Raw genomic sequence first — 22,776 nt, 5'->3', positions numbered from 1 at the left:
TATTAAATAGTTATGAACTATTTAATACCTAGCTAAAAGAAATACAAAATTACCTGTAAAATAAATCCTAACCTAAGTTACAATTAAACCTAACACTACACTATCATTAAATTAATTAAATAAATTAGCTACAAATAACTACAATTAAATTAAATTAAATAAACTAACTAAAGTGCAAAAAATAAAAAAAGCTAAGTTACAAAAAATAAAAAAAATAACTTACAAACATTTAAAAAATATTACAACAATTTTAAGCTACTTAACCTAATCTAAGCCCCCTAATAAAATAACAAATCCCCCCAAAATAAAAAAATGCCCTACCCTATTCTAAATTAAAAAGTTACCAGCTCTTTTACCTTACCAGCCCTTAAATGGGCCTTTTGCGGGGCATGCCCCAAAGAATTCTGCTCTTTTGCCTGTAAAATAAAAATACAACCCCCCAACATTAAAACCCATCACCCACATACCCCTAATCTAACCCAAACCCCCCTTAAATAAACCTAACACTACCCCCCTGAAGATCATCCTACCTTGAGTCGTCTTCAGCCAGCCAACCACCGATGGAACCGAAGAGGAGATCCGGAGCAGCAGAAGTCATCATCCAAGGGGCACTGAAGAAGTCTTCCATTCGATGAAGTCATCATCCAGGCGGCGCTGAAGAGGTCTTCCAACCGGGCGATGTGTTCTTCCAAGCGGCATCTTCAATCTTCTTTCTTCCGGATCCATCTTCATCCCGCCAACGCGGAACATCCTTCTTCCCCGACGGACTAACGACAAATGAAGGTTCCTTTAAGGGACGTCATCCAAGATGGCGTCCCTTCAATTCCGATTGGCTGATAGAATTCTATTGCTGGGACATTGTGTCAATACTACAAAATTCAGCTTGCTTCAGCTTATGATATTCCTGCCGCATCTCTACTAACAACTGCTTGCTTTAAATTTGCATGGAATTTGTAATGCTCCCTGTGCATGGAACTTGCATCGCTCCTTTTGCTTATTAACAAGCTCTGTTGATATCGCATCACTATAAGGATGAACTTTTTCCAACTAATGAGCTCCATCAATATAAATCATATTAATATGAATGTTATACATGCATAGATCCCCACAGAATACCTGGCCAGACAATACCTATTACTATTATTATTATTATTATTATTATTATGTGTTTATAACCTTATCATCATTTGGCTTTTTCACTCTCTAGCCATCTTTGGTTGAAAGTCTAAAACTCAATTTAATCAATGTCCTTTAAATATAACAATTTTTGATATGTATATGTGAATAGGCAATATTTGATGCACACACTTGTCTTTTGCCACTTTCCTGACAAGATATTTAGAAGCACCTTAATTGTGTATTTGTAATCATGTGTAATTTATTGCATACAATTAGTCTGTCATGTGGATCCAGGTATCCAATCAGGTTTAGGTTATGGTAATTTTGTTTTAGTTTGGCTTTAAATAGGTGGCTGAGCTGATCCTCAGGTAAGCAGTGAACAAGTGCGCAAACGCACGAAACATGTCTGCATGAGGATCAGCTCACCAACCTGATTGATCGAGTCACTGCTGGTTTTTTTAGGACACTGTGTCTTTTGTCCTTTTTCATTTTTATCCTTTTTTTAAATAAACGTTGTTTTTATATATTCCCTGCCTGGAATCTTTCATCTATACGTTGTTCCAGCTACATTGAGCGCAACTTCTTTTTTGCATTCTGTATTACTTATATAGGGTTTGGTCCAGCAGGGTGTTGCATGTTATTTCTCTCCTCAGAGTGATTTATCTTTGTAAGATTGTTTTTATGTGTTTTTCTATACAGCACTATGGGACTAATTAACCCCTTATTTTTCACTTTAGGTTGTAGGATATGTGCCTTCGTGCTTTGATGACAGCATGTATTGTCTGTTTTTTTCAGAGAAGAATTGATAATTGTTAATAATAAAAAATCATTTTGAATTGAAAAGAGTGCTGAATTCCCTTTCTTTTACACATAGACTCTCATATCTATAGTGTCTTTCTTCTTATTTTTAAAAAAAATATATATTACTGGGTCTGCACCATTATGTGAATGATAAATACAATGATCAAGGTAAATTTTTATTAAGCTGAGCTTGCTTACTATATATTAACCTCTTTGGTCTTGACTTGCCTTTGGGCTGGGACCATTATCCTAGAGGGAAGATTGGAGGTCGGTTACTCTATGCAGGGTTGACAGTTTTCTTCTAGAGTCGGTTCTCTCCTATGTGGGAGGTCTTGGATGTCCTCCTCTTTTCCATTGGCATTCAGTGCTGGGAGAGTACGCTCCTTGGAGCCCAATATTCGGAGGGTTGTGAGCCCTTGAAAGGTTTGCAGTTGACTCCAGCTACAGCTATTGCACTTTGAGGGTGTAACTAGCTACAGCTAATTGCACTTTGACTGGGTGTTAGCAAGCTTTGAAATGCCTTTTCGGTGTTTGGGTTTAGAAACGGCAAGTCAGCTTTCTACCTGGAAGGTAGAACTCATGGTTTTCCTGGAGTACCTTTGGGTATGGTACAGGGTCAGGGATATGAGGGTGTTCCTCGAGTCCTTTTTTGGGACATGTTTCCCTGTGTATGGATCTCTTTATTCTTCGGTCCTTGTGTTTCTAGGGAGTTCATCTCCCTGGACGTTGCTATTGTACAACAAACATGGGTTGTTCTATGTTCTGCAGAGTGGAATAATCCTTTGGATTTTTCATGAGAATCTGTTCTCCTTTTTTGGGGGCAGATAACTGTCTTTGTCTTGGCCGGGTACCTTCATGGGAGTCGTGATCTGCGGGGCTGACTCCTTGGAGGTTGTTTGGGTTTGACGGACTCTGGGACTGAGTGGTTTAGTTCGGCTTTGCCGGCGGTGTATCTAATGTGCAGTTAACTGGGCTTCAGGTTTTCACCCGTGTCATCTATATTTGTTAGGGTATCGAGTAATCAGGCTATGGTGCCTTTCGAAGAGGCCGCATTTTGTACCCACCCATTGTTTGCGTTGAGTGTACTCTTGCTTGGGTATTCTTTCCCAAAAGTAATTAATGCAGCTGCGGTCTCTTCCCTTTTAAGAAGAAAAATATAAATTATGCTTACCTGATAATTTCATTTTCTTATGAAGGGAAGAGTCCACAGCCCCCGCCCGTGTTTTTATTTATGAGGTGGCTGTAATTTTTTGTTCTTCTGGCACCTTTTGTCACCCTGATATTTCTCCTGTTCCCTCGGCAGAATGACTGGATGAGGAAAGTGAGGGAGGTATTTAAGCCTTTGGCTGGGGTGTCTTTGCCTCCTCCATGTGGGAGGCCAGAGGTTTAGGGGTTAAAAACTTTATTTAGTGGCGGCGATGTCGGGAGCGACATAATAGGGGTTAATAACTTTAAATAGTGTTTGCGATGCGGGGGGCCTCGGCTTATGGGTTAATAGGTAGTTTATGGGTGTTAGTGTACTTTGTAACATTTTTTGTTGCGCAAAACTCATAACTACTGGTCTCAGATAGAGGAACGGATCGTGTCGGTATAGGCTGGAATGCAAGCATTTTAGCCTCACCGCACAACCTGTAATACCGGCGCTATGGAAATCCCACGAAAAAACATCATTTTTTTGAGTGTGGGATTGACGTTACATTACAGGCTAAAATGCTTGCGGTATAGCTATACCGACACGATTCATAATGGCTGCGTTATGGTTTTTACGCTGAAATGGACATTTTTTCAGCGTTAAAACTGTAACGCAAAACTCGTAATCTAGGTGTATGTGAAGTACATAGCAATGTAAAATATGCGGTTTGCGCATCGCGTTTCTCAATTAAGATCTTAAAGCAGTCAGGTTAGCACAAATTGAAATTTAGAATTCTTTACACTCAAAGGGCAACTCACAATTTGAAGACCACTACTGGTAGTGTACGTGAAACAGACTGAGGCACACCGGTCCCCCCAACAACACAGGTACAGGCAAGGACTGCTGACTGATGGTAGCCGCATACGATAGTAACACACAGCGTAGGTGCAGTCCTGCACGTCCCGGTCAGGTGATCAGCTCTGGCTCAAAGGAGGTTCACAATGTATCGCCAATTGCAGATACAAAGACCCTATCGGAAGGGTGATGTGCTCAAAGTGGGTTCACACAAAAGGAGCAAACAATAAACAGTTCCTCAGTTAAAAGATTTATTAAAAGCAACACATTTCTCAGTAGTACATCCACCGTTTCATCAGGCTTTTGTGTGAACACCTGTAGTGCTCTTCAAATTGTGAGTTGCCCCTTGTCTTCTTTTGAGGTTACCACGCTTGGTTTGAACATACTCACCCTATGAGGCACCTCCTTCTCTCTCTTTATATCGTTCTAGTGCATTAGGAACTCAGGATCCCTCTCCTGGAGTGACGACAAGTGGGGCTGATTCTTTTTTGGATCACCATTACCTCTGATTATATTGACTCATTGGGGCCTAGTTATCAAGCCGTCAACCTCAAATACACTGGAATTCCGCAGCGTATTTGTGGCGAGGCTGATTCACCTTAGTTATCAAGCCCTAGATAAAACGGCAAAAGTAGAATTTAGTGACATAAGCTTCGATCCGCCGGACTCAGTCCGACACAGATCGATTCTTACGTCACTACAGATGTTCCGCACACAAGTGATCGGAACAGCCAATAGAATGCGAGCTCAATCTGATTGGCTGATTGGATCAGCCAATCGGATTGAACTTCAATCTGATTGGCTGATTCAATCAGCCAATCAGATTTTTCCTACCTTAATTCCGATTGGCTGATAGAATCCTATCAGCCAATTGGAATTGAAGGGACGCCATCTTAGATGACGTCCCTTAAAGGAATATCCATTCGTCGGTAGTCGTCGGGAAGAAGAGGATGGCTCCGCGTCGGCTCGTCTGAAGATGGCTCCGCTCCAGATGGATGAAGATTGAAGACGCCGCTTGGAAGATGACATCGCCCGGATGGAAGAATTCTTCAGCGCCGCCTGGATGATGACTTCATCGGATGGAAGATTTCTTCAGCGCCCCTTGGAAGATGACTTCTGCCGCTCCGGATCTCCTTTTCGGTTCCATCGATGGTCGGCTGGCTGAAGACGACTAAAGGTAGGATGATCTTCAGGGGGGTAGTGTTAGGTTTTTTTAAGGGGGGTTTGGGTTAGATTAGGGGTATGTGGGAGTTGGGTTTTAATGTTGGGGGGTTGTATTTTTCTTTTACAGGCAAAAGAGCTGAATTCTTTGGGGCATGCCCTGCAAAAGGCCCTTTTAAGGGCTGGTAAGGTAAAAGAGCTTTGAACTTTTTAATTTAGAATAGGGTAGGGAATTTTTTTATTATGGGGGGCTTTGTTATTTTATTAGGGGGCTTAGATTAGGTGTAAGTAGCTTAAAATTGTTGTAATATTTTTTAAATGTTTGTAAGTTATTTTTTTTATTTTTTGTAACTTAGCTTTTTTTATTTTTTGTACTTTAGTTAGTTTATGTAATTGTATTTAATTGTAGTTATTTGTAGGTAATTTATTTAATTAATTTAATGATAGTGTAGTGTTAGGTTTAATTGTAACTTAGGTTAGGATTTATTTTACAGGTAATTTTGTATTTCTTTTAGCTAGGTAGTTATTAAATAGTTAATAACTATTTAATAACTATTCTAACTAGCTAAAATAAATACCAAGTTACCTGTAAAATAAATATAAATCCTAAAATAGCTACAATGTAATTATTAATTACATTGTAGCTATCTTAGGGTTTATTTTACAGGTAAGTATTTAGTTTTAAATAGGAATAATTTATTTAAGCATAGTGTAGTGTTAGGTGTAATTGTAACTTAGGTTAGTTTTTATTTTACTGGTAAATTTCTCTTTATTTTAGCTAGGTAGCTATTAAATAGTTAATAACTATTTAATAGCTATTGTACCTAGTTAAAATAAATTGAAATTTGCCTGTAAAATAAAAATAAATCCTAAAATAGCTGCAATATAATTATTATTTATATTGTAGCTATATTAGGGTTTATTTTAAAGGTAAGTATTTAGTTTTATATAGGATTAATTTAGTTAATAAGAGAAATATTATTTAGATTTATTTAATTAATATTTAAGTTAGGGGGTTTTAAGGTTAGTGTTAGACTTAGGTTTAGGGGTTAATAATTTTATTACAGTGGCGGCGGTGTAGGGGGGGCAGGATAGGGGTTAATACATTTATTATAGGTGTCAACGGTGTAGGAGGGGCAGATTAGGGGTTAATAAGTTTAATATAGGTGGCGGCGGGTCAGGGAGCGGCGGTTTAGGGGCTAAACAATTTATTTCGTTGCGGCGAGGTCCGGGATCGTCAGGATAGGGGTTAATAACTTTATTATAGAAGGCGGCGGTATAGGGGGGGCAGGATAGGGGTTACTAGGTATAATGTAGGTGGCGGCGGTGTCTGGGAGTGGCGGTTTAGAGGTTAATACATTTATAAGAGTTGCGGCGGGGTCTAGAAGCGGCGGTTTAGGGTTTAATAACTTTATTGAGTTACGGGGGGCTCCGGGGGCGCCGGTATAGGGGGTAGAACAGTGTAGTTAGTGTGGGTGCTTAGTGACAGGCTAGCAATAAAGCTGTAAAAAAGCCAAAGAGCAGCGAGATCAGATGAGTGATAACTCTCACAGTCCGCTGCTCATCGCCCCGTACTTGGTGCGCGGCTTTTTGACAGCTTTATTGATAACTTAGGCGAAAATTTTCAGGTCCGCGGCGGCGATGGTAGGCAAGCTTAGGCAGGCGTATTGGACCAGCGAAGGCAGGTAAAGTAGACGCGTTGATAACTAGGCCCCCATAAATATTTTTCTTTGCTTTTTGTTCGTATGTCTAATGTTTTCATGTTTTCTGTTTTTGTTCATTTGTTGCTTATGTTTTAACCCTATTTACTGATTCCGATATTGATTTCTTACACAAATTGTTTGCCTTAATTGCACCACATACTGTTTTGTCTATCTTAGATACTACATACATTTATTGTGCTTGTCATATTGTGCAAACAGTACACATTGTTATATAGTGAGCACCCCCTTTTATTAATTGTAAATTGGGTTTTATACCTTCCACACATATTGATACCCATTGTCTAATATTTAATAAAGTGTTTAACTATGTATTTACTGTAAATATTTCACAATCCAATATTCTTCACATAGAGGAATATGTACTTTGTATTTTTAAATAGATATGCTTATATATATCTGTGTATACCTATATTTTATATATACAGGTATATATAAATATATATATAGGTATAGATATATATTTTACCAAAAAAACTATCATATATATTAGAAATAGAACATATTCTGCTATGAGAAGTACATTGGAATGCAAAATATTATTATTTCATGTCAGGTTAGTGCACTTGGTTAAACGTGATCTGGTTTAAGCACAAATAGGGTTTTTTTCCCACTTTTCGTGCTCCATTAAAGTCTATGGGAGAATACATTAATGCAATCGCGAGATTTGAAGTTCGGCTTTTTATTGCTTACGTCAGGTTAGCGCAGAAGCAAAAACGTTTAAGTTTAAACTTGTAGCATAGTTAACGCTCAAAGGGGAGGATAATCTGTTCCTTTATTGTTTTATGGCTCATTGAAATAATTGTGGAGCATATTTACAGTTGTGTTTTCTGACCCCTCCAAGATTTGTATCCACTGTGTGTTTTGGACGTTTTAAAAGACTTTGGGGCCTATTTATCAAAGCGTCAACTATGTTGCATTCGCCTGCGTCAATACGCTCGCCAAACATCGCTGCCGTGGACCTGAATACGATCTCCTTATTTATCAAAAAAGCCGTCAAAAACATGCGCGTCAAGTACGGTGCGAAGAGCATCGGACTGGTGTTAACTAACAGTCATCGATGTTGCGGTTATTGGGGTTTTTCCCAACTTTATTTATACCATTTCATTACTGTCCATGAACAAGCACATTTCTCTAAAGCTAATTTTTTATTTTTCATCTGTTAATGTCAAAGAAATAGATTGATTTATACCTCAAAAAACAATATCTCATAGAAAGTTATTTTTATATTTATTTGTTATATGATACTTTCACAGAAATTAATGTGTATATGTATTTCTAGGAGACGTATTTTTTTTTTTTATTATTATTAATGCTAGAATTTGTACATATATCCTTGCACATATATATATATATATATATATATATATATATATATATATATATACTGTATGTATGTGTTTGTGTGTGTTATGTCAGAAATCTTTTGCAAACATATTTACATGTCCCTAGGTTCCTTTTTTTGTTCTAAAGAATGTTGTCTGTCATATCTCTGTGTTTATTTATACCGCTATATGTATGTATTGTAAATATATTATTTTTCTGAGCAGGAATAATTGCGAATATAACATGTAATCAGAGTATCATATGTATTTATTTGCAATCAATGTATATTTTAAAGGTGATTATTTAAAAGTAAAAATTTAAGTTGCATGATTCCGATAGAGCATGTAATTTTGAAGCACTTTCAAGTGTGCTTTGTTCTCTTGGTATCTATTTTTAAAAACCACCCCTTCACAGGTGTTATAAAATGGGATGGCATATAAGATGACATTTCTTACTGAAAAATAAATTCAAGAGAAGGAAGAAATACACTGAAATAGCATGCTAGTAAAGAGGTGATTTTAATTTCTGCTGTATCTGAATCATGACAGTTTAAAGTTAGGTGGGCTATCCCTTTGAGCTATCAACTTAAGATTCTATTGAATCAAATATCAATTCAAATTTTAAAAACCTTGTCTAAAATATTACACTGTGTGTCCTAATGTCAGCATCAATGTTTATCTTTATTACAAATTTCACATATACATACTTTCAAAGTATAATACACAATGTATTAAATGGCACTTACAAGTTCTGATGAGTGATTAATGACACAAGTATTAAGCAATTTGATTTGTTAGTGATAGTTTATAATGTGTATTTGAATCAGATTGGCTGATGTCATAAATCATATGATTATGCATATTCCAATCAAAAGTGGTGGAAAAATTCACTAGTGTTTGGGTTATTTTAGGAGTTTGCGTCATATTTTGTGCGAAAAGTGTTGAGTCAAATATGGCGCAAAGTGGAGAGTGGGACCTGTATTACATGGCTTAAACATGGTGCACATAGATTTTTCCAACAAATAAAAAGGAAGTTAGCAATATTATGTTGTGTATTTATTTCATTTTTATCTCTATATCTATTAGTACAACAAGTTTGGGGCAAAACTTTGCACCAAATATGTAGAAATAATATTGTCCCCTTGCTTTGTAATGAGAGACAAAGTTGTAACATAATCCATAAGTAGTAATGTATTTTTCATTTTTATCCCTATATCTACTGGTGCACCAAATGTGGAGCAATAATATTGTTTGATTTAGAAAGGGTATACAATTTTAATAAAGTTTCTAATTCACTTTTATTATGTAATATACTTCATTCTCTTGCAGCATCCAACATAAGCTTTCTGTGTTTTCCGACTCCCATTGAGTTCTATGGCATCTGCGACCTCAAGGGTGGCGGATTTAAACTAGGTACGCTGAGTTGGAAACAACGTGACTGTAACTGTAGAATTTTTGATAACTTTGTGAGAGCTTCAAATAGTGTCGATTAGGAGGGCGAATGAACACGATTCCGCTCGAATTCCACTGTTTTCAACTCGCATCGATCTGTGTCAGATTGAAATTGCGGGATCGTATTTTACGTCACAAATTTCAACATTTGCCAATCTTGACACTTTGATAACTAGGGCGGATCAATCTCGCAACAATTACGACACGGAATTCCAGTGTATTTTCAGTTGACACTTTGATAAATAGGTCTAAATAAAGCATTGAAGATTTTACGGACTTTCCGACCTGGTGCTCCTGTTCGTTTGTTACTTGCACTATTGTTTGACCTTATTAATGCAGCACAGGTATCAGAATTACTCCTTGATCCCCCTCCTAGCCCAGGTCCTCCGGATAGGACAGGGCCATGGCAACCCACGCTGTCTTTCAACCTATCCCCATCGAGCCGGCAAAAAAGACACGCCCCTGTGAAGTCTGAAAGAGGGTGCCAAAGTGACCGGTTGAACCGAGCTGGAGGTTTAAGCTATTCAAGCAGCTTCGCTAGTAGGTCGACTGACAAGCTCCAGAAGGTTAAGTGTTTGTACCCAGCGCACTTCACAGCACTCGCACCTTATGACCGGACATGTCACTTTGTACTGGAGTAAGCCGTATTTGTGTTTTGGGACTATTGAACTGTTTACTTTTCACGGACTACATCAATAGTTCACCTGTACCCCCACCCCTGCATTGTCATTTGTACTTGTATTCCTGGACTGTTTGCATATTTACATACAGACACAAGTAAAGGTACCTGGTTTCCTACAAATACCCTTAGTACACAATAGGCAATATCTTCACATGATGCTGTAACAGGGTTTCTGCACAGCAACAATAACATTGCTATCAGTTATGTTATACGATCGGGTTGATTGACACCTCCCTGCTGGCGGCTGATTGGCCGCGAATCTGCAGGGGGCGGCGTTGCACCAGCAGCTCACAAGAGCTGCTGGTGCAATGCTGAATACGGAGAGCGTATTGCTCTCCACATTCAGCGAGGTCTGTCGGATCAGATCTGACAGACCTTTGTTAAATAGGCCCCATGGTGTCAGAAGTGCTGAAAAATTCACTTGTCTGAGTAAAGAGATTGTAACAAGGAATTTATTCACAGTTTCTCTAGCATCCACATGGAAATGTTCAGAGCACCAGACCCTCTGCAATTCACAGGGAATGTAAGTGAAAACTGTAGAAGATGGGAGCAACGATTTTTAATTTATGCTGAGGCAGTTGAACTTTATTAAAAAAAACACAGAAAACTCAGATTGCCTTAGCCCTGCATGTTTTGGGTGGGGAAGGCCAAGAGATTTACAACACATTAAAACCAGCCCCGCCTACTGAAAGAACCTTAGACTCATTGCTGACTTTGTTCAGGGAGCATTGTACTCCAAAGAAAAATGTTGTGTTTGAGTGACATCAGTTTTGGTCACATTCAAATTATGAGGGGCAGGGAATTGAAAGATATATGATAGAACTTAGAGTAAAAGCCAGAGATTGTGAGTTTGGTGCAATACTTTATGACATGTTAATAGACAAATTCGTTTTCAGTGTTACTGATACCAGACTTAAAGAACGTTTGCTCAGAGAGGCTGCCCTTACACTACAAAAAGCAGTGGAGATATGTCAGGCTGCTGGAGGCACTAAATCCAAGGTTCAGGTTATGGCTACAAACACACCAGCAAGTTCCTACCAGACTATTCATGTTTTACAGTACAAACCCACACTCACTAGCCAAGCAGAGTCTACTAGAGGCGGCAATAACAAACCTCACTCTAGTGCAAGGTCTGAGCAAAAAAGGAATGTGTGCCCTAGTTGTACATAGCATTTGGGTGTGTTTGTTACACTTATCACAAAAGGAATCATTTTGCAAAATGCTGTAAATCACAGGGCCAGGCGTGTGAAAGAGTAAAAGCAGTTGAGACTTTATTTATAGGCGCAATATTGAAAGATGAAAGACAAGAACTAAAACATTCTGCATGGTTCTCTGAAGTGCAAATCAATGGTGCACCCATTAACTTTAAACTGGATACTGGTGCTGAGGCAAATGTGCTACCTCTCCAAATCCCTGCACAGTTCTGCATCAGAAATACTAACACTATGTTAATTGCTTATGGGGGTTCCAAAATCTATCCAGAAGGTATGGTGCATCTCACTGCAACCACCAACACACACACAGCAGAGCTGGACTTCTTTATTAAGTGATGCTCCTCACTTCCATTATTAGGAAAAGCAGCATGCCAGGAACTGGATTTACTTTGCAAAGTTCACGCAGTATCTACAAGAAACATCTATACAAAAGATGATTTGGTAAAACGTTAATCTAATGCATTTCAAGGAATTGGGCAATTTTAAGAAACTTACCACATCTATTTGGACCGAAGTGTTGCTCCAGTCATACATGGCTGCAGGAAAATCCCATTTGCAATACTGGGCAAGCTTAACAAGACTTTAATGCAGTTAGATAAGGATCAGATCATTGCTAAAGTACACACTCCCACTGATTGGGTGAATAGCCTTGTTGTAACAGAAAATAAAACTGGTACTCTGAGGGTATGTTTGGACCCCCGTGATCTTAACAAGGCTGTAAAAGCATCATCAACTCAATATGCCTACTGCAGAGGATGTACAGAGTCAACTGGCCTGGAAAACCATATTAACCATCCTTGATGAAAAGGATGGTTACTGGCAAGTTAAATTAGACAAAGAGTCCTCAAAACTATGCACTTTCAACTCCCCATGGGGGCGCTTTAGATTGTGCAGGATGCCATTTGGGATAAAGTCAGCCAGTGAAGTATTTCAGCAGAAAAATATGGAGATTTTTGGGGACATCCCAGGTGTGCATATCATAGTTGATGACATGATTATTGCTGCATCATCAGATGAAGAACATGATCAAATCCTGAGCCAGGTTATGAACAGGGCATTAGAACAGAACATCAAGTTCAATCCAGATAAAATCCAATTCAATGAGGCCAATTTAACAAATGTCTTGCGGACCTGATCCGACAGTGCGGATCAGGTCCGTAAGACATTGCTGAATTCGGAGAGCAATACACTCTCCATATTCAGCATTGCACCAGCAGCTCATAAGAGCTGCTGGTGCAACGCCGCGCCCTGCAGACTCACGGCCAATGGGCTGCCAGCAGGGAGGTGTCAATCAACCCGATCATACTCGATCGGGCTGAATTGTGGCGATCTCTGTCCGCCTGTTCAGAGCAGACGGACAGGGTTATGGAGCAGCGGTCTTTAGACTGCTGCTCCATAACTTGTGTTTCTGGCGAGTCTGAAGACTCGTCAGAAACACTGGCTGTCAAGCTCCGTTCGGAGCTTGATAGATAGGCCCCAATGTATCAGAAGTCCGGTATATGGGACATGTCATCACCCCTGTAGGAGTTCAACCTGATGTAGAGAAAGTCCAAGCAATTACCAAAATGCCTGACCCAGAGGACAAAAAAGGCTGCAAAGATTTTTGTGCATGGTCCGGGTATTTGGCACAATATATACCAGGGGAAGCAGAGATTACTGCTCCTTTGAGGAAGTTACTTTGCAAGGATATTGTTTGACAGTGGGGCCCAGAGCATACTAAAGCAGTACAGTCTTTAAGGCACTGATTGAGGCTCCAGTATTAAGATACTTTTGACCCTGCAAAAGCAGTGGTGATTTAGGCAGATGCATCTAAATCAGGCCTTGGAGCTTGCTTACTTCAAGACAATTGCCCTATAGCAGATGCATCGAGAGCAATGACTGACAAAAAGCAAAATTATGCCCAGATTGAGAAAGAACTATTGGCCATTGTATATGCTACAAAAAAGTTTCACCAGTTTATATTCAGCAGAGCAGTTACAGGGCAAACTGGCCACAAGCCTCTTGAATCAATACTCACTAAACCATTAAGCAAAGGAACCAGCAAGACTCCAAAGAATGCTCTTACATCTGCAACGATACGACCTAAACATCATTTATACTCCTGGACGTGATATGTTTATTTCTGATACTCTTTCCAGGGCCCCTGTGGATCCACCAGGACAAGAAGAGGACAGTTTATCAGAAGAAAGGGTCATTTTACACTGTCATCATCAGAATCTATTGGGACTGAGATGTATCTATCTATCTATTGGGTACTTGTAAAGCGCAAAATAATCACCCGTGAGGGTCTCAAGGCGCTATGGGATGGGGGAGAGGGGGGCTAAGAAAAGATGATTCAGTCGAAGAGCCAGGTCTTGAGGTCCTTCCTGAATTTTGTAAGGGAGTTGGATTGTCTGAGGTGCAACGTGAGGGAGTTCCATGACCTTGCTGCCATATAGGAGAAGGATTTTCCTCCAGCTGTTTTTTTCTTGATGCGGGGGATGACTGTGAGTGCTTGGTCGGCAGAGCGGAGTTGTCTGGAGGGGGTGTAGAAATTGATCTTATTTACAAACTTCCACAGCAGAAGATGCAGACTTAAACAGACTTAAACAACGTCTGTCTGAAGGTTGGCAACAAAGAAAAAGGCAACTCCATCCAAGTCTGCAGTCATTTTGGCAATTTAAGCACTTGCTGCACATGGAAGATGGTCTCTTATTGCTGTGTGAAAAAATTGTAGTTCCTCGGAATGCTCACAGGAAAATTCTAGAAAGTCTGCATGAGTGCCATCAACAATCAATTAAACTCATGTTCCAAAAAACATGGGAATCGGGGGTAGATCCTCATTTTGCGCTTCTAGAATTGCGCAAAACTCCAATCACTGGAATGGCCTATTCTCCAGCACAACTTTTAATGGGTCGGACTCTAAGAACCAAGTTACCGGTTGCAGCTCATGCATTAAAGCCACAGATCCCTAAGAAAAATTGAGGGAGCTACAGCATAGGCAGAAAGTATATTATGATCATGGTGCTAAGCCACTACAAGCCTTCCAAAAAGGGGATGTAGTGCGTATGGAGACATCAGCGGGTTGGCAGCCTGCACAGATATCATCTGTTGGTCCTGAGCCAAGATCATATATAATTAAAACACCTGATGGCAGACAGTACAGAAGAAACCGGCCTCATCTCCGGATAGATTACACATATGAACAAGATCACTCAGAGCCACAAGTACTTGTACCTGAACAAGGAGAAGAGTCGCCAATTACTCACAATACTGACTCAGAGACTGAAGTGCCAGGTTCAGATGCAAACCAAGGAGAATTTGTCCCTATACAGTCTGCAGAAGTTGGACAAAAAACATCATGAGCTGGAAGGACAATACACTCTCCAGAGAAACTAAAAGATTATGTCGTAGGATAAAGTATATTGAGCTATTGGAGCACATTTGTATTGTTTCTTTGTTGTTAAGATGTGTTAAATGTTAAGAGGGAATTTGGAAGTAGTTGGGGAGATGTGGTATACTGTTACTTTAAGAAAAGACACTCTGGAGCTGGGAGGGAACTCTATGATCAGCAGCCATCTTCTTTATGTTAGTTTTCTCAGTTAGTTCAGTTGTGTGTTGTTGCTTACATCTGAGCTGCAAAGACCTGCTCTGTATACCTACTATCAAGTAGTGCTTATTCATACTGCTAAATACCCACACAAGAAACATGACAGCTATACTGTATTTTACTTGCATCCAGAAATACAGGAAAAATATAGCAAACATTCAGCTAGATTACGAGTTTTGCGTTATGAGTGAAAAAGCCTCATAACGCTGCTATTACAAGTTTTGCAGGTATAGCTGTACCGCACACTTTTTTGGCCGTAACACAACGTAACTACCGCAGCTTTCAAAAAGTCATTTTTCAATGGGACTTCCACAGTGCCGGTATTACGAGTTTGCCTGTCCGGCCAAAAACTGAGTGGTACAGCCCATAACTACAAGATCCATACCGTAAACTGAAAGTCAGTAGTTATGTGTTTTACGCTACAAAGCTGTAACATAAAACTCATAACTAAAGTGTTACAAAGTACACTAACACCCATAAACTACCTATTAACCCCTAAACCGAGGCCCTCCCGCATCGCAAACACTAAAATAAAATTATTAACCCCTAATTTGCCACTCCGGACATCACCGCCACTAGAATAAACATATTAACCCCTAAACCGCATCGTACTCCCGCATCGCAAACACTAGTTAAATATTATGATGAATTATGATGAAACGCATTTGCGCATGCGTGAAACGTGTCAGATAAGAGCTTACCTTTGCTGACCGAAGCCAGTATCCTAATAAATTAGTGGATATACTACGAGACTCAGCGTGTTCTCTTTCCTCATTTCTTAAATATTATTAACCCCTAATCTGCTGTCCCTAACATCGCTGCAACCTACATTACTGTTATTAACCCCTAATCTGCTGCCCCCAAAATCACCGCCACTATACTAAAGTTATAAACCCCTAAACCTAAGAGTAACCCTAACACCCACTAACTTTAATATAATTAAAATAAATCTAAATAAAAATTACTATCATTAACTAAATAATTCCTATTTAAAACTAAATACCTATAAAATAAACCCTAAACTAGCTACAATAACTAATAGTTACATTGTAGCTATCTTAGGTTTTATTTTTATTTTACAGGTAATTTACAGGTATTTTACAGGTAATTTTGTATTTATTTTAACTAGGTTGATTAGTTAGTAAATTAGTTAGTAAATAGTTATTAACTATTTACTAACTACCTAGTTAAAATAAATACAAATTTACCTGTAAAATAAACACCTTACCTTACACTACAATTAAATAAATTACAAAATTACATTAATTAAATACAATTAACTAAATTACAAAAAAAAAACTAAACACTAAATTACACAAAATAAAAAAGAAATGATCAAATATTTAAACTAATTACACCTAATCTAATAGTCCTATCAAAATAAAAAAAGCCCCCCAAAATAAAAAAAACCCTAGCCTAAACTAAACTGCCAATAGCCCTTAAAAGGGCCTTTTGCAGGGCATTGCCCCAAAGAAAAAGGCTCTTACCTGTAAAAAAAAATAGGGCATTTAGCTCTTTTTCAGACCAAACCCTAAGCTAAAAATAAAACCCACCCAATAAACCCTTAAAAAAACCTAACACTAACCCCCGAAGATCCACTTACAGTTTTTGAAGACCGGACAACCATCCTCAACAAAGCCGGGAGAAGTCTTCATCCAAGCGGCAAGTAGTGGTCCTCCATGCGGGCAGAAGTCTTCATCCAGACGGCATCTTCTATCTTCATCCTTCCAACGTGGAGCGGCTCCATCTTCAAGACATCTGGCGCGGAGCATCCTCTTCATACGGTCCCAGCCGTACACTGAAGGTTCCTTTAAATGACGTCATCCAAGATGCGTCCCTTGAATTCCGATTGGCTGATAGAACTCTATCAGCCAATCGGAATTAAAGCTGAAAAAATCATATTGGCTGATGCAATCAGCCAATAAGATTGAGCTTCAATCCTATTGGCTGATCCAATCAGCCAATAGGATTGAGCTTGCATTCTATTGGCTGATTTCACAATACAAACTTGTGAAATAAAAATAAAACCTAAGATAGATACAATGTAACTATTAGTTATATTGTAGCTAGCTTAGGGTTTATTTTACAGGTAAGTATGTATTTAGTTTTAAATAGGAATTATTTAGGTATTAATTGTAACTTTTAATTAGATTTATTTTAATTATGTTCAAGTTAGTGGGTGTTAGAGTTAGGGTTAGGTTTAGGGGTTAATAACTTTAGTATAGTGGCAGTGACATTGGGGGCGGCAGATTAGGGTTTAATAAGTGTAGGTAGGTGGCGGCGATGTTGGGGTGGCAGATTAGGGGTTAATAAGTGTAATTTAGGTGGCGGCGATGTCGGGGGCAGCAGATTAGGGGTTAATAAGTATAATGTAGGTGTCGGCGATGTCAGGGGCGGCAGATTAGGGGTGTTTAGACTCAGGGTTTATGTTAGGGTGTTAGGTGTAAACCCCATAGGAATCAATAGGGCTGCATTACGGAGCTTTACGCTCCTTTATTGCAAGTGTTTTTTAGCCGGCTCTCCCATTGATGTCTATGGGGAAATCGTGCACGAGCACGTAAAACCAGCTCAAAGCAGCGCTGGTATTTGGGTGCGGTATGGAGCTCAATGGAGCTCAACGCTGCTATATTGCCTGCTAACGCCAGGTTTTTGAAAACCTGTAATAGCAGCGCTATAGGGAGATGAGCGGTGGAAATAACTTGCAAGTTAGTACCGAGCCTCTCATAACGCAAAACTCGTAATCTAGCCACTTGCCTTTCTAGAATCTTGTGGCCTTTCTATCCCGGGGGATAATTTTTGATCATCTCATCTGAACTGAGATCTTTAGAGAATCGTCCGTTAGTCTGACAAACTCTAGTGAATTTAAGTATGCACTGATATTCTGGGGCAAGTGGAACAGTCACAGTTTTTACAGGTACATGACATGAAAAGCAGGCAAAATAAAGAATTTCAATCAATACAGAAAGATAGAAAAACAATCTTCCAGGAACAAACAACATCTCAGTGGCTTATTCTATGGCCCTGTTACCACGTGGAAGTAGCTTCTTTTAACCCAATTGTGTTTTTCACATTTGAGAACTTTCCTGAATTATATCAATCTAATCCTGCCTAACAAAGTCCAGCCACAAAATTCCAAACAATTCTCCTCTGAACAAGGGAAATAGCAACCCCAGATGATTGTTTGGCATGGAGTCCAAGTCTGGTTTCCCCAATCACTCTTGGGGAGATTTTCCCCAGGGTCATAATCAATGTTCCCTCTAACTTTTTTCTTTGTGGGCAATTATTTTTTCTGAGCCCAGGCTTGAAACCACTTGTGGGCGGCACTACACACACACACAAACACACGCACATATACATATGAATATATATATTTGACACACACATACATATTAAACATATATATTGTGTGTGTGTATATATATATATATATATATATATATATCTACCACTCCAATATTATATCCAACACACTAACAGTGAAGTCACAGGATTTTTTTTAAAAAAAGTTAAATTTAATTGACGTTTCAGGGATGTATTCTCCCCTTCTTCAGACCATTTAATACAGTGTACAAACCACACTTAAATAGTGTCACAAATAATCCCACAATACCTCAATCCCTGTGAAGAAAAACCGCCAAACAATTACACACATTGTCAGCTCAATTTTGTCAAACCGGAAGTAGAATGTCTAACTACATCCGGTCCGGCGTTACAATTTAACTATATAAACAAAGACATAACAAAATAAAAATAAACAGCTCAATATACTCCTCAAGTAAACCCCTACAAAACTAGGATGGGCTCCTATCTGAACAAATGTAACTAAAAACGGATCGATATTGATCCGGTACACAGGAAGTGTCAACATAGTGTGAAACCGGAAGTGGGGCAAAAAATCTAACACTGTGTGTCTTCAAACACTAAATACGTAAACTGGAAGTGGGGCGTATAAAGGTGTCACACACTGTAATTCATACTGGAAGTGAGGCATAAAATATATATCAATTGTGTGTTAAATAATACTAAGACAACCGGAAGTGGGGCAAAATCATGAAAACCAGAAGTGGGGCTATGTGCACAATGAACAATGTAGTGCTAAGAACCTATAGTATATATAGTAAAGTGTAAGCAAAACCAGTAAGGAATAGTAACTAGATGTCAGTTGTTTGTATGCACAACTGCTTGTAAGTACTGAATGAGTGACAGTGTGTAATCCACTACACTGTGATAAATAAAAACATATAGAATATATATAAAAATAAATAAATTAACTGAATCTCTGACTGTGAATTAACAAGAGCACCTGTTATTGCTGCACATAATACTGTGTCAGAATAATAATACAACACAAAAAAATATATATATATATTTTTCCAAGATATATCCCAGAGCAGGCCGGAATCCCCAGAACACAAAGCAGGCTTACACAGGTAAGTAACAAATAGAACAGCCTTTAATCAAAAGATAATACGAATTGGCCTGTTGCCAAACATTTCAGCTCGCACAGGAGCTTTCCTCAGTGGAGGCCCAAATAGACAAAAAGTATAAAGCAGCAAAAACATACTTAGATACCCTCTAAAACTAATTAAACACACCTGTATGTAGTTACCACCAGAGCATACATGATGCATCTCAGGACACGCCCTTCATGTCCAGCACCTAGCGATGACGTCATCACAACGGGCCATTGTTACCGGAGCAACATGTAAACAACATAGAACCATAGTAGTCTGTGCTGTTATGTCACCAAGCCACGCCCACATGGGTGTGCCCAACTCCGTAGCATACACCAGATCAGCCCATATTACCATGGACACAGCTCCATAAACAACAAACGACAGCTAACATGAGTCTGAATGGTCTGGAGATAACAATTAAACTTAAGCTATTATCTACATATATTCAATAGTATACAAGCAGGCTGCAAAAGATATATGGCTCATGTACTCATTCATAGTCTAATAACATTTTAAAGCACAAATTAATTATTACCATTAAATATACACTATACATTCTATGTGATCTGTTATAAAAAACTAGAACTGTTCTGGTAATTTATACATCACTGATGTATAAATTACCAGAACAGTTCTAGTTCTTTATAACAGATCACTAGAATGTATAGAATATATATATAATGGTAATAATTAATTTGTGCTTTAAAATGTAATTAGACTATGAATGTTTCCTTATTACAATGCATAACCAACAACGCTGACAAAACTTTGACTCATTTCTGCAGCCAGGGATCCTTTAAACACAGGCATTGGCTAAAATCTCATGTGACATGTTAAGTATTTTCGATGTACCAACACAAACTTGCAGGAATGCTGAAGAGACAGAAGTTCCCACTCCATGCTAACCTCACGGTAGTCGGCTAAAGCCCATATACAAGAAAACTTCTTCCATATCCCTCAAGTGTTGCGCAGCCTGATGTGCACAGCTGCTCAGTGGCTTGTTCTATGGCCCGGTTACCACCTAAAAATGCTTTTCACAGAGGATAACTTTCCTGAAGTATTATAGTCTGACCTAACAAGGTCAGTCCAGTCCCAAAATACCAGGCAATTTTCTTCTAAACAAGGGAAATGCCAACCCCAGATGATCATTTTGGCCTCCTTTGGGCCTTGACAGTGAGGTGCAAACGTATCCCTCTAAGTACATTGCGTCCTTGGCAGATTGCTTCTCTTTCTTATGTATTTCCAAAATAAAGAATACATTACTATACATAGTTAAACAGTTTTTGGTTATTTTAAATTATATATTTTTACTATAAAAATAATATAATTTGAAAGGAAACCCACACATATTTTCTACCTAGGTAGCCCTCCATGATTGGACTCTATATCTAGGGCCTGATTCATTAAGCTGTGACTGTAGCTGTTTTCACGCGAGTCTAAGACCGTTGCTCCTTAACTCATCCGCCACCTCTGTTGCGGCCAGCAATCATCCTGATCAGATACGATCAGGATGATTGACACCCACTGCTAGCGGCCGATTGGCCGCAAATGTGCAGGGGGCGGCATTGCACAAGCATTTCACTAGAAATGCTTGTGCAATGTTAAATGCCGACAGTGTATGCTGTTGGCATTTAGCGATGTCGGGCAGATATTATCCGCTACAGTGGATCATGTCCATCCGACATCTAATAAATCTACCCCTAAAACTCATGAGGGGCTTGGAAATATCTGAGTCTTCAAAAAAGTATTGCAGCAAAAAGAAAGAATCACGAAAGGAAGATAATTTAAAAGACATTGTCCTGTTCATCAACATAAAAAAGAGGGTTCCATGTCCCTTTAATGGGACATTTAAAATTATAAATGCTAGATAAAATGATGTATTCAAAGTTAAGATTAGCCAGAAAATACATTAAACATATTTTTAATATCATTAGTTCTTTAAATGTTGAAAAAATAAGTGCAACGTCGCTGTGTCCAAAAAGCAATGGTGTAACCTAGGTTTTCTTAATCTGAACTTCTCTGCTGAGGCCAATCAGGGACGGCTATAAATGAGTCACTAGAATGTGCAGCCAATGACTGTGGAGTCCATGGTTTCACTTTTATCAGTAATTCGGAAATCCTACAGTTTCAAAATTAAATTACAAAAAAGGGGTGACATATATAATGGAATATACTGCAAAGTTTTTTGGGGGTTTTTGTTACTTAAAATTACATATTGCCATCTTAAGGTGTTTAAAGGACCAGTCAACACAGTTAATTTGTATAATCAACAAATGAAAGATAACAAGACAATGCAATAGCACTTAGTCTGAACTTCAAATGAGTAGATTTTTTTTCTGACAATTTTAAAAGTTATGTCTTTTTCCACTCCCCCTGTACCATGTGACAGCCATTAGCCAATCACAAATGCATACATGTACCATGTGACAGCCATCAGCCATTCACAAATGCATACACACTTATTCTTGCACATGCTCAGTAGGAGCTGGTGACTCAAAAAGTTAAAATATAAAAAGACTGTGCACATTTAGTTAATGGAAGTAAATTGGAAAGTTGTTTAAAATGGCATGCTCTATCTGAATAATGAAAGTTTAATTTTAATTGAGTGTTCCTTTAATTTCCTTTTAAAAGGGACAGTAAAGTCAAAATTAAACTTTTTAAGATAGAGCAATCAGTTTTAAATAGTGCTACTAATATATGCTTTGTTAAAAAAGTATACCTAGGAGCAGCAATTCAGTAGGAGCTAGCTCCCGATTGGTGGTTGCACAAATATTCTTCTTGCCATTGGCTCACCGATGTGTAAATTTGGGCTCTATACTAAAAACATAGTTTTCCTTGTATGGGTAACCCCATTTATTAAAATAAATAAATAACATAAGATCAGACCACTTCAGAACAACCTTCACATATGTTAGGTCTACATACAGCACATAAGTCCATTGTCTGATATGAGTCATATACAGTATTTCCCGTTCTGTCATTTACTAAACAACTGTATATTACATTTGAGCAACAGAGATCAAATTATAACTGGGTATTATATACATGAAAATTGTTCCACAGAACTTCAGCAGATGCTGTGGATGTAATCAGACACCATAAAAGCTTCGTCCAAAGGTTGTCAGTATTATCATGATGAAAATAGCTGTTAAACCAAGCATAATTAAAATGTGAAAGATATGGTTCTCACAGGATAAATCATGTACTGAAATGTTATTATTCAATTAAAGCCTCCTTAGTGCCCAGTGTGAATAATCTTTAACCAACC

The sequence above is a fragment of the Bombina bombina genome, chromosome 1, assembly GCF_027579735.1.
Source record: "Bombina bombina isolate aBomBom1 chromosome 1, aBomBom1.pri, whole genome shotgun sequence".
Taxonomy (NCBI): domain Eukaryota; kingdom Metazoa; phylum Chordata; class Amphibia; order Anura; family Bombinatoridae; genus Bombina; species Bombina bombina.
The sequence above is the reverse complement of the archived record's forward strand: the minus strand, read 5'-3'. Positions refer to the sequence as shown.